A 12,390-nucleotide genomic window follows, 5' to 3' on the forward strand; every position below is an offset into this window, starting at 1 on the left:
CCAAAAGAATGAAATAGCTAGGAATCAATCTAACAAAGACTTCTACATTGAAAACTACAGTACTCTGAAAAAGGAAACTGAAGAGGACGTTAGAAAATGGGAGATATCCTATGCTCTTGGGTAGAAAAGAACCAATATGGTGAAAATGGCCATACTTTCAAAACTGTTGTACAAATTTAATGCAATCTCAATCAAAATTCCAATAGAATTTCTCACAGAATTAGAGAAAACAATACTAAAATTCTTCTGGAACCAAAAGAGACCTAGAATAGCAAAGGCAAGCCTGGGTAACAAAGACAAGAAAGGGGGTATCACAATCCTTGACTTGAAATTATACTATAAAGCTACTGTGATTAAAAAACAAAAAACAGTGAGGGACTGGCAAAACAAAAACAAAAAAACACCAGACCTGAATATCAATGGAAAAGATTAGAAGATGCAGAAACAACTCCAGACACCCTAAGTTACCAAAGTTACCAAACACATTCACTGAAAGAAAGACAGCCTCTTTAATAAATGATGCTGGAAAAACTGGCCCTACACATGCTGAGGATTAAAACTGGACCCATATCTTTTACCATGTACTACACTAAAATCAGAATGGATCAACGATCTTAATATTTCAATAGAAACATTAAATCTGCTGGAAGATAGAGTAGGTAAAATTCTTGAAGACATTCGCGTAGGCAAAGACTTTATGAACAAAACCCAGATTGTAAAGGAACTACTGCAAAGAATCAACAAATGGGATTTCACTCTACTGAAAAGCTTTTGCATAGCAAGAGAAACTACCAACAGGGTGAAGAGACAACCCACAATGTGGGAGGAAGTGTTTGCAAGCTGTTCCTCTGACAAAGGATTACTATTGAGAGCATATAAAGAATTAAAAAAAAAAAAAAAAAAACACCAGTCCTCCCAGGTTTAAAGGCAGAGTCCAAAAATGGGCATCTGAGATGAAAACACACTTCTCAAATGAAGAAGTATGAACAGCAAATAAATAAGTGAAAAAATGTTCAACATCACTGGTCATTCGAGAGATGCAATTTTTTTATTTTTATTTTTATTTTTATTTTTTTGAGACAGGGTCTCACTATGCAGTTCAGGCAGGCCTTTAGCTCATTTTGTAGCTCACTTGAGCTCACCCAGGCTGATCTCGAACTCACTAGGATCCTCCTGCCTCAGACTCCGAGGGCTGGGAATACAGGCGTGAACCACCACAACCGGGTGAGAGACGCAATTTAAAACAATACTGAGTCTGTGATTTTGATACCTGCCTCTGCAACGGCAGCACTGTCCCTTCCTAGTGCGGGTTGCCATGCCTACCCAAATTCCCCTATTAGCCCACAGGACCAGACTCCTAGCAACACCCCAATATCCAGCTAAGTGTTGCCCCTACCCCAACAAACAGGATTGAAGCCCAGATTCACTGTTGTCCCAGCTCTGGGCCTTGCCACTCTTCAGAGTGGATCTTCACCACTTTCTCTAGCAACCCTTATAATAAAATTACTTTGCTTTGTACTGGTCTGTTCTGACTCTTCTTTCTAGTCAGAGAGAGACAGAGAAGCCAGGCAAAAGTAAGTGTGGGGATCCCTAGACACCAGACCTGTGGAACATAATAGAACTTCTTTCTTTTAGTTCTTTGATTCCTCTTTCTTTCTAGTCCCACCAAGAACTGGGAAAAGCCAGATGCATGCCTTTAATCCTAGCAACTCCAAAGGCTGAGGCAGGAAGATCCAAAGCACTCCAATAAATCTTCTTGAAAATTTAGCTCTGGCAGATATTGTTTCTGTTGTTTTCTGAGGTGTTTTGTGACCTTGGGTGTTAAAAATTTCTAACAGATTTTGATTCTTGTGCAACAAAACCTATTTCTTCTGATCTGAACACTTTTCCAGGGGTTAAATTGGTAGGAGTGACACTTAAGATTCAATGAATGGTAACCTTGGCTTCTAATAGCAGCCATGTAATACAGATAGATGTAAGACATAAGAGACTGTGAGTCAGATCTAATCCATAGAGTTACTTTTGGTATATTAGACCCATTGAAAATTTTGTTTCCAGGGGCTGGGGATTTAGTTCAGCGGCATAAGCACCTGCCTTACAAGTATGTGGTCATGAGTTCAATCCCCCGGTGAGTTCAATCCCCAGTACCGATAAAAAAGACAAAGACCAAAAAAAAAGAAAGAAAGAAAATTTTGGGGGCAAACTCAGGGCCTTGAGCATGCTCTGAAAGCCCTGTGCCATTGAGTTACCCCAAAACCAGGCTATTTTCAAACTTTACTTTGGCCAATTTTGGGGGTTTGTTTTTGTTTTTTGAGACAGGTGCTTGCTATGTAACTCAGGCTGGCCTCAACTTCATGGCAATCCTCCTGCCTCAGCTTCCTAGGTGCTGGGGTTACAGGTCTGCACCATTATGCCCAGCAAGCCAATTGTAATTAACTTTGTCTAAGACACTACATTTTCCCACTTACAATATAGTTCTTGCTGCCCTGCGAGACAGTGTATGGGAACTACTAAGAATAGAATAGTTTATTTAGGTTGGAGTACCCCATCAAGAGGATAGCAGACAAGTTTCCAAGGAAGAGATGGAACCATCAAGTGGAAGATGGGTTTTTACAGGCTTTAAGGGTATGAGAGAGAATGGTGTGAACAAACAAGTGTCCTAGAAAGGCTTTCTTTGGGTCAGTTTGCACTCTGATGACCTCACAGGAATAACTGTGTTATGTCAAGTTATACATTAAAGGAGCTAATTTGACATGATCCATTACTCTAGTTCACAGAAGGCCCTTAAAGACCCTTAAGGCTTGAATACATCAACTCCACCCACTGAGAATAATTATGTGTGTCCCACATCAAAGACATATTTACATTTGCTCTTCTTTACAGCTTTGCAAAGCGATGACATCCACGATGAAGGCCGAGACCGGAGCTATCCAGTATTACTTTGTTAACTATAACCATTTTCATAATATAATTTTTGCCACACACTTTTGGGCTTAGTTTAATATCTAATATCCCTAGAGCACCCCAAAAATGGCAGAATTCTGTGCTTCTACGGGTAAGTGTACTGAGAATTTACTCTGCACCTGACTCTTTGCTAACATTGCCTGATATTCACAAACCTATGTAGCAACCACAGTAATTACCACCATTTTACCAATGAAGAAACTGTCAAATCACTAATAACTTCCAAGTGACGGAGCCATCATCTCAAATCAGCAAATCTTATCAACCTTAACTGTAAGCTGTTTGAAGCTACCAGTCAGAGCACTATTGACTTTTTTTTTTTTTTTTCCAGGCTCTGAATAGTTGCAAGGATCTCTGCAGGGATTGGAGGAACCAGCTCAATCTTGGCATACTGACAAAACATGGCCAATAGAGGCTTCTTTCTTTTTTTTTTTTTTTTTTTTTGTGTGTGTGTGTCTTTTTCCTTTTTTATCGGTACCGGGGATCGAACTCACTATGCCGTTGAGCTAAATCTCCAGCCTCCAATAGAGAGAGGCTTCTAACAAGTCGCGCAGCGTTCGCCAGCGCCGGGGCCTCCTTCGCAAGGTTACGACGAACTGGACCACGGTACTCAGGTGAAGGGCCGCAACTACGACAGGCTGAATGTCACCCCCGTTTGCACGTTTTCAACGGACCCAAATTGGCTGGCAGCTAAAGATGACTTCAATGACAAAAGACTAACCCTAGGAACGGCCTTTTCCCCTCCCCCTCTCCCACCACCTTGCCTAAGCAAGGTCGTGCTTCCCAAGGTACGGAGACCTCGCCGGGACCTGCCGCACTGCGCATGCTCAGCCGCAGAGGACGGCGGGAGAGGGGCGGGGTCGGCGGGCCCGGTTGGTGTGGAAGATCCTGTGAGATGCTTGTTCGCTGAGCTTCCTCCTGAGAGAAAGTAGTAAGATTCCGTTTGCGGCTTTCGGGCTTTTCTGCGGCGCGTTACTAGAAAGGGGCAGATTTCTTTTGTCGGAGGGAGGATGCCAAGCTTGATAGAGCCGGGATTGTAGAGACGCAGGCTTCCATCCGGATTCTAGAACCTGGGGGTCGGGAACTCCAGGCCAAGCCCAAATTTGATTTGCCGGTTAGCCCTTCAACGTTGTCTGCAGAGAATCGGGATCATTGCCCCCTCTTCTGGCGATTCGTGGCGTCTACTAGCTCCTGCCTCCTCACTTGAGCGGCCTTCCTTTCACAAACACTCATCCGATTATACCTGTGATTCTCATTAAGCAGTGATTTTTCTAAATTTTTTGACGTTTTTTGAGACAGGCTCTCACTATGTTGTTCAGGCTGGCCTTAAACTCACTTTGTAGCGCAGGTTGGCCTCGAACTCGCAGGGATCCTTACTGCCTCAGCCTCCCTAGATTTTTCTAATTCAAAAAAAAGCCATGAAACAGCTTTTGCAAACAGAATTGTCCACGGAATTCGGGCTAAAGAGACGAAGTAATTATAAAATTTTTTATTCCTGAATTGGGATTTGAAATTCGGATTAGATGAAGGTGTGGTATTTAGCTTCAGTGTGCAGGATTGAGAATATCTTGGTTTGCATACATTAATGTTTGCAAACGTAATTTAATGAACATTCACAGAATGCAGTGGCAGCACACATAATATAAACTGAAACAGAAGCTTAAAAATGTGGGGGTAGGGAGTGGGAATGTAGTTAAGGCCCTGAGTTTGATCCCTGTCTGCGCCCAAAGAAAACCAAAACAACGAAGTGAGCAATTTTTGCTTTAAGAGTTGAACTACCAATGATACTTGATGGTAACTTGTATTCCTCATCATAAATATATCAGAATCCAATATTTATAGCAAGAACTTTACAGCACTCCTCATTTAACTCTTTTTTTTTTTTTTTTTTTTTGTCTTTTTCCTTTTTATCGGTACCAGGGATCGAACTCATGACTGCCTGCCTGCAAGGCAGGCGCTTATGCCACTGAGCTAAATCCCCAGCCCCTCATTTAACTCTTACGTTGAGGCAGAAGCATTAAAGGAGTAAAGTACTTGCTAAAGTAGTGAATTTAAGCCTAAGATTTATGTGAGTGAATTTAAACAAGCGCAAATCCAAAAAAGGACTAGTGCAAACCTGTCGTTATCCTGATCTATACCAGAGCTCAATACAAAGAACTGAACTGTATTCACTCAGTAGAAAAAGCTACTGCTTCCTTAACGTCTGTGTTAATCTTAACACGTTATTGTTTTGAAAGTAGCCAAAATACTTCAAACACTTTTGTTTTGAAACACTTCAAATACTTTTGTGTTAGTTTTCAGCACTACTGAGGGAGTATCATGACTTTATTAGCTTTTTAAAAGTAAATATTACAAAATGTAAAGTACAGGACTGGAGATGTAGGTTGGTGGTAAAAGTGCTTGCCTAGTACAGGTGAGCCCCAGGGTTCCATTCCCAGCGTCACACACACACTCACACAAATTATATTAGTATTATTAGTAGTAGAAATAATGCAAAGAAATAAGAGAAATATATCTTTTGTGGCTTTATTTTTTGTTGTGTTCATACCATACTTCCTTTCTCCTTTTCCCTCTTGTTTCCTTTCCCCCTCCTCTTCCTGCTGGGGACTGAACCCAGGTTTTCACCATGCTAAGCTCTTGTGCATTGAAATACCTCCCCAGGGCTATTCTAGGTTCTGTATATATACATTAGAATTACCAACTGGGGTTGGAGGCGCACTCCAGTAACCCCAGCACTTGGGAGGCTGAGTCTAGAGGATCCTTGCAAATTAGGAACCAGCCTGGGCTACAAGGTGAGCACGAGGCCAGCCTGAACTGCCTACTGAGACCCTGTCTCAAAAAAAAATGAAGCATTATCTTGCAAGTTCCACAAAAATTCCTACAGGGATTTTGATCCACAACTTAATTCAGGGAAAATTGACCAAAAAGTTAAGTCTTTGAATAACATTATATTTCCATTTGTTTTGATCTTTAATTTCTCTTAACGGTGTTTTGAGTTCAGTGTACAGGTGTTGACCTTTTTCATTAGATTTATTTCTATATTTTGTGGGAATTTTTTTTGTGTGTGTGCATGTCTGGATATTGAATCCAGAACAATATGCATGCTAAGCAAGCTCTACCACTGAGTTACAAGCCCAGATCCTGTGTTTGATATGTATAATGCCATAGAAAATAGTTTTTAAAAATACTTTTACTGCAGAGAAATATCATTTTTTAAATAGACCTTGCTAAATTTATTTACTTACAGTTCTCAGAGTTTTTATGTACAATCATGTCATCTATGAATAATGACAATTTTGTTTTTCAAGATTGGCCTTTTTTTTTCTTCCATTATTGATTTTAAACACCTCTAGTATAATGTTGAAGAGATACAGTAAGAGAAGAAATTCTAAAATAATCAATCTAGTATTGCTAAATTCTTATATTAGTCCTCCCCATACTTGTGAAACATAACTTTCTAATACTCCCAGTGGATTCCTAAAACCTAGGATAGCACCAAACCCTGTATATGTCACTTAAAGGAAGCACTTTGAGCTTCTCTTTGGCATATCTGAATTGCCAGCATTGCCATTCTTCTGCATTGAGTAAAATAAATATTACTTGAACACAAGCGTTGTAACAGCACCAAATAGGCAGTCTGCAAACCCATAAGGCTTATGAGAAGGCAGATGCTTTCAACATGCAATTTAAAACTTCAGAATTGTTTATTAAAACTAATCAATTGTATACTTTTGGAATTAACTGAAACCAAGGAAAGTAAAATTTTTTTGTCTTTTTAAAAAATAATTCCAAAAGTACACAATTCATTCATTTTAAAGAAACTGAAGTTTTAAGGAAGAGTTAATTTACTATATTCTATTAGTTGCTTTTGTGTGTGTGTGTGTGTGTGTGTGTGTGTGTGTGTGTGTGTGTTTTTATCGGTACCAGGGATCAAACTCACGACTGCCTGCTAGCAAGGTAGGCGCTTATGCCGCTGAGCTAAATCCCCAGCCCCTATTAGTTGCTTTTTTAAGGCGGGAGTTGAGGGGAGATTCCTTAGAGTTTCTATATACATTCTTTTCCGTCTAAAACTAAAATAATATACTTTTTCCAGCGTTTCTGTCAAATTCCCACATACTATTTCACTTTAGCTTAAAGAATTTTCTTTAGCATTTCCTCGTTATAGGTTTGCTGGTGACAGATTTGTTTGAAAATGTCTTTGTAACTATTTAGAAAAAAAATGAAAGACATTGTGGTAGCCCTGTTGACTTTCTGTTATCTTGAAGTCTTGTGCTATTTGCATTGTTTTACTCTGATCTGTTTTGGTTTGGTTTGGTTTGGTTTATTCTTTTTAAAATAAAAAGAAAAAAGAAAAAATGTCTTTGTTCCCTTTTTGTGTGTGTGAGATAGAACTTGCTATGTACTTCAGGCTACCCTTGAACTTACTGTGTAGTCTTGGCTGGGCTCAAACTGTGATCTTCTGCCTCAGCCTCACTTACAATTTTGAATCCTTGTGTTTTAAATTTTTGTTTTAGTTTTCAGCACTACTGACTGAACCAGAAATGTTTGCATTGAATTACAGTCTCCAATGCCTCTGCAAACCTTTTATTTTTTCTTTTGAGGCAAGATGTTAAATTGTGCAAGCTGGGCTCAGATTTTAAGATTGTCTGCCTCAGCCTCACAAAGTGGTGTAATTACAAATCCATGCTAGGATACCACACTCAGAGCATATTTTTTATTGGATATAGAGTTTAGGTGGAATTTTCCATAGTACTTTATTACTATTTTTGTAGTACTGCATATTAAATCTAGGGCCATATACATGCTAGACATGTTCTTATGCCTCAAGCTTCCCAGTACCCTACTTTAAACGTGTCTCTGGCTTCTGGCCTTCATTGTTTCTGACACATTTTTAAAAATTATGTTTATTGGTACATTTTAGGTATACATGGTATAACTTGGTTTGGTTTTTTGTTGTTTTTGTTTTGTTTTGAGACAAGGTCCCATTATGCATTTTGAGGTGGCCTTGAACTCACTTTGTAGCCCAGGCTTGTCTCAAATTTGCAATGATCCTCCTGCCTCAGCCTCCTGAGTGCTGGGATTTTGGTCATGCACCACCAAGACTGGCAACTTGATTCTTTTTTTTTTTTCCATTCCTTTCCCCTACCCTCCCTTCCCCTCCCTTCAACACCATTACCCCTCCTTATTTACAAAAGCTTTGTTGCATTTTTCCGCTTTTCTCATTTTTTTCTTTTCCGTCCTTCCTTTACCCTTTGTTACTCCCTAGTTCCCCTTTCCATTTGAACATTTTTTTTCCTGTTTCACAATATCTGTGATACACTTTGGTCCTTGTTTACACTTTTGATTTCACACACCAGAAAAATGTGGTATTTATACATGTCTCCAATTTATTTCACTTAAGAATATGGTTTCAAGGTTCATCCATTTAGCTAGAAATGCCAGAGATTTAGCTCAGCGGCATAAGCGCCTGCCTGGCAAACGTGAGGTTGTGAGTTCGATCCCCTGTACCAAAAAAACAAAAAAAAACTCAAAATCCTTTTAGCTAGAAATGTCTCATGTTCTTTCTTTATGGCTAAATGGTACTCTATTGTATAAAAAGATCATATTTTTATTTTTCATTTGTTTTTATTGCCCTGTGCATAGATTTTTTTTCTCCTTTCTCTTGCTGCTTTTTAAGATTATCTTTTCATTGTTTTGACCAATATGACTTCATATACAGTACTTATGTTTTCTTTATATTTATTGTGTTTGTGATTCATAGAGATTCTTGAATTTAGGTAGTTTGCTGTTTTTCTTCAGTTTTGGGATATTGTCCAGCCATAAGTCTTCAAATACTATGTGTCTACCTCCTTTTTCTATTTGTAGTACTACGGTTTGAACTCAGGGCTTCACACTAAGTTAAACTGTCAGTTTTTTTAAAAAAAAGTTTTTAAAGATTTGATACAAGAATTCACTATATTGTCTGGGCTGGCCTTGAATTTGTAATCCTCACGCTTCAGCCTCCCAGAATGCTAGGGTTACAGCTGTCTACCTCCATACTGGCTTTGTTTTTGTTTTCAGTTTGGGGACTTTTATTATTATTGGCTTACACATTTTTATTGTGTTTTGTATTCTGCTCGTGATGGATGAAAATTCTTAACGTCTAGATGTACTTCCTTTAGAGAACTGTATTGCATGTAGGCAGACAGACAGCAGATTACATTGACCCTGCTGAGGTTTGGCTTTTTTGTTTGCTTGTTTGCCGTGATGGGGCTCAAACCTAGCCTTTGTATAAGCTAGACAAGTATGCCAGAACTGCGCTGCAACTTGAGGGCTGGCTTTAGAACTTGTCAGAGATGGTTTATTTTGAATTGCCATTCTTTCAAAGTAGTAGTCTTTTTTCCCAAGATGGGACCCTTCTAGTACCTTACTGAAATATCAAGTCTTGGGGGTATGGGGACTGAATCCAAGGCTTACTCTCTGAACTACATCCCCATTTCTTTTTGAGATAGGATCTTGCTAAGTTGCCCATATGGGATACTAACTGATTTGGAACCTCCTTCCTCAGTGTCCCATAGTGCTGGGATTATAGGCATATTCTACCTGCCCAGCAAAATACCTGTTCTTAACTAAACAAGCTCCCTTTCCCTTTGCTAGTCTTAAATTTCACCTTTTAGTTTTGACTAGCTTCTGAGGTATTAGCTCTTTTCAGATCATTGGCCTCCCAACTACCATTTTCTGGTGGGTTTTTGGTTTGGTGTTTGGGTTTGGGTTTTGGTACTGGGAATCGACACCTTGCACTTGCCAGACAGGCACTGTTGCCAGGATTTTTAGAGTCTCATTCTGCAAGTAAGCATTGTAGGAGTCAGCCAATGACTTGCAGGATTTATTTGTAAATCTAGGGGCTTTTTTTCTTTTTAAAAGACAGGATCTCACTAAGTTGCCCAGAACCCAGGACTCCAAATACTTACCTTCTACTATTTTCTGCTTCACTGGTCGTCGCCCCCGCCCCCTGGCCCAGAAAATGCCCTAAATTCTTGCCAGTGTGATAAAATACATAGCTGAACTGGTTTACAAACAAGCAAGATTTGAACATAAGATTTTTGCAGGATGGAAAGTAGTATGAACACTAGAAGATAAGAATTGAAAAGTTAGCCTGAAAACTCAGATTTAACAAACAGCAATAAAGATATGAAAATCATTTACATCACTGGTCATTTGAGAGATGCAAATTAAAACAGCACTGACATTTCACTTCACTCCAGAAAGAATGGCTATTATCAAGAAATCAACCAATAACAAATGCTGGAGGGACTGTGGGGAAAAAGGAACCCTTTTCCACTGTTGGTAGGCATGTAGACTGGTGCAACCACTGTGGAAATCAGTGTGGAGATGCCTCAAAAGCTAGAACTAGAGTTCCCATTCAACTCAGCTATTCCCCTTTAGAATACCTTCCCAGAAGAATTAAATTCATACCACAGCAATATGTGTGCACCCGTATTTATAGCAGCACAATGTGTAATAGCTGGATCTTGGAAACAACCTGAATACCTGTCAACAAAGGAATGGATAAAAAAGATGTAGTGTTTTTGCACAATAGAGTACTAGGCCATAAAGAAGGACAAACAGAGATGTTTATCGGTAAATGGATGCAACTTGAGGCCATACTCCTAAGTGAAATAAATCAGACATGCATGTGTAAACATCATATTGTCTCACTAGTGTGAGAAGCTGAAACAATGTTGTGTATGTATATGTCTATAATAGTTAAGATAGTTATATTACTGATTTCTCTGAGTTCATTGAAGAGAAAGATTTGTGCTAGTATTCAATTGCATGCGGATGTCTTGTACTCTGGGTGACTAATTTAGGGATGGCAATGCACAGTATATGTACCATTGTTGTCCCCTGATTGTCATGTTTTGAAATTTTGTTTTATTTTTTGTTTTTCTCTTTGAAATAAAATGGATTTTTAAAAAAAACATTTATATAAGTAATATTGTACTAATTTTTCAGGAGGAAAGTGTATGAATTCCTTCTGAAGATTTGTATGTGACTCTTGATAACTTGCAGTTTTTTTACCATCTTGTTTCGCTTTTGAAAGAGAATGTAAGTTTTGTTGTCTGTTTCATAATGTGTCCCTATTTGATTTAACACATTCCTGCCAGCTTGAACCACCAGTGGTTCCGAACTGCCTGGAAAGCAGACATGTGTACTAAGAAATGAAAATAAAAAATTTTGCAGTGCTAGGGAATAAACCTAGAACTTTGTGCATGCTAATGATACATGATTTTTTTTTTTTTTTTTTGGTTTGTTTGTTTTGAGTCTTTTGTTAGTTTGTTGGGTGGGTGGGTTGGTTGGTTGGTTGGTTTTTGAGACAGGGTCTTGCTACATATCCCAGGCTGGCCTTGAACTCAGTGAGATTATATTGTCTCAACCTTCCAAGTGCTGGGATTACAGACCGGTGCCGCCACTACCTGGCCCATGTTAATCAAACGCTTTACCACTGAGTCATAGTCCCAACCTCTTAATGAAAGTATTTTTAATTACTTACTATCAAGTAGTATTGACCAGCAGGAAAAGCAGCCACAATTATCCTTTGACTAGTAGTACTGTAACATATTATAATTTAGCCCCATTTTGGAAAGATGGGTAAGACAGTACTTAAAAACTAGTCTTAAAAGTTATTCTAACATGCATTTTGTTGTTCATATTTTTTTTTTAATTACTGGGCTCAGAAATACTGTAGAACAACTGATGTTTTTCAGCTTTCCATTGTTTCCTAATTTGTGCAATCACAAGGTTGAAGGAATACCAAGATAACAAAGGTCATAGGTGCTTTATTTTTCATCAGTGGTAGACATGTATAGTATATTTACTTTCAAGTAAGGAAATCTCCTAAATAACAATATAGTAATTTTCAGTGAGTTTGTGTGCAATTCTCAAGTGGGCTAAATAGGTGTAGTAGCCACATGACATACATATATACTTACAGTCAGGCCTTGTTGAGTTAATATTTCATTTTCTGCCTTGGGATAGGAGCTTTTCAGTAAAAATTGAATTAAACATGAGTTAAGAGGAAGTGGCAGAACTGCAACCTCAGAAAACAAATAGCATAAAAAATAATGGCATAATTTCTTTTGTTTCATGTAGTAACTCCAAATGAAATCATAGATGTGGATTACTTCGATAACAGCTTTAACTTTTCCTTATTTGTGTTGTGTTAAATCTAAGGTTTTGACCACAGAGCGAGTTACACCTACTCTCCATAATCATCCTAGGAGGGAAAGAGTTCCTAAGAATTTAGAATCAGGAGGCAGCAGCTATCAGTCAAGTATAATGGATAACACGGAGTCCCAGTCTATAATTGAGAAAGAGGCCTTGGAACTGAATAATCACAAGGGTCCTGATAATTCCTCAAAAATCATAAAATTTAAAAATTTTTCT

General features: G+C 38.6%; 1 protein-coding gene across 2 annotated transcripts in view; it reads left to right on the forward strand.

Moving 5' to 3' along the window:
- The first annotated feature begins 3,783 nt into the window (after positions 1–3,783).
- Zmym1 (zinc finger MYM-type containing 1) overlaps positions 3,784–12,390 on the forward strand; it is a 31,094-nt gene continuing 22,487 nt past the window's right edge. The window contains exon 1 of one of the 2 annotated variants that reach the window (XM_013154150.3): positions 3,784–3,895. The gene's annotated coding sequence lies outside the window, so the exon portion shown is untranslated. The remainder of the gene's footprint in view (positions 3,896–12,390) is intronic. The other variant, XM_013154152.3, reaches the window with a different exon arrangement.

This window comes from Cavia porcellus, unplaced genomic scaffold (genome assembly GCF_034190915.1).
Source record: "Cavia porcellus strain 051 isolate PalLab524CR breed Dunkin Hartley unplaced genomic scaffold, mCavPor4.1 scaffold_25, whole genome shotgun sequence".
Taxonomy (NCBI): domain Eukaryota; kingdom Metazoa; phylum Chordata; class Mammalia; order Rodentia; family Caviidae; genus Cavia; species Cavia porcellus.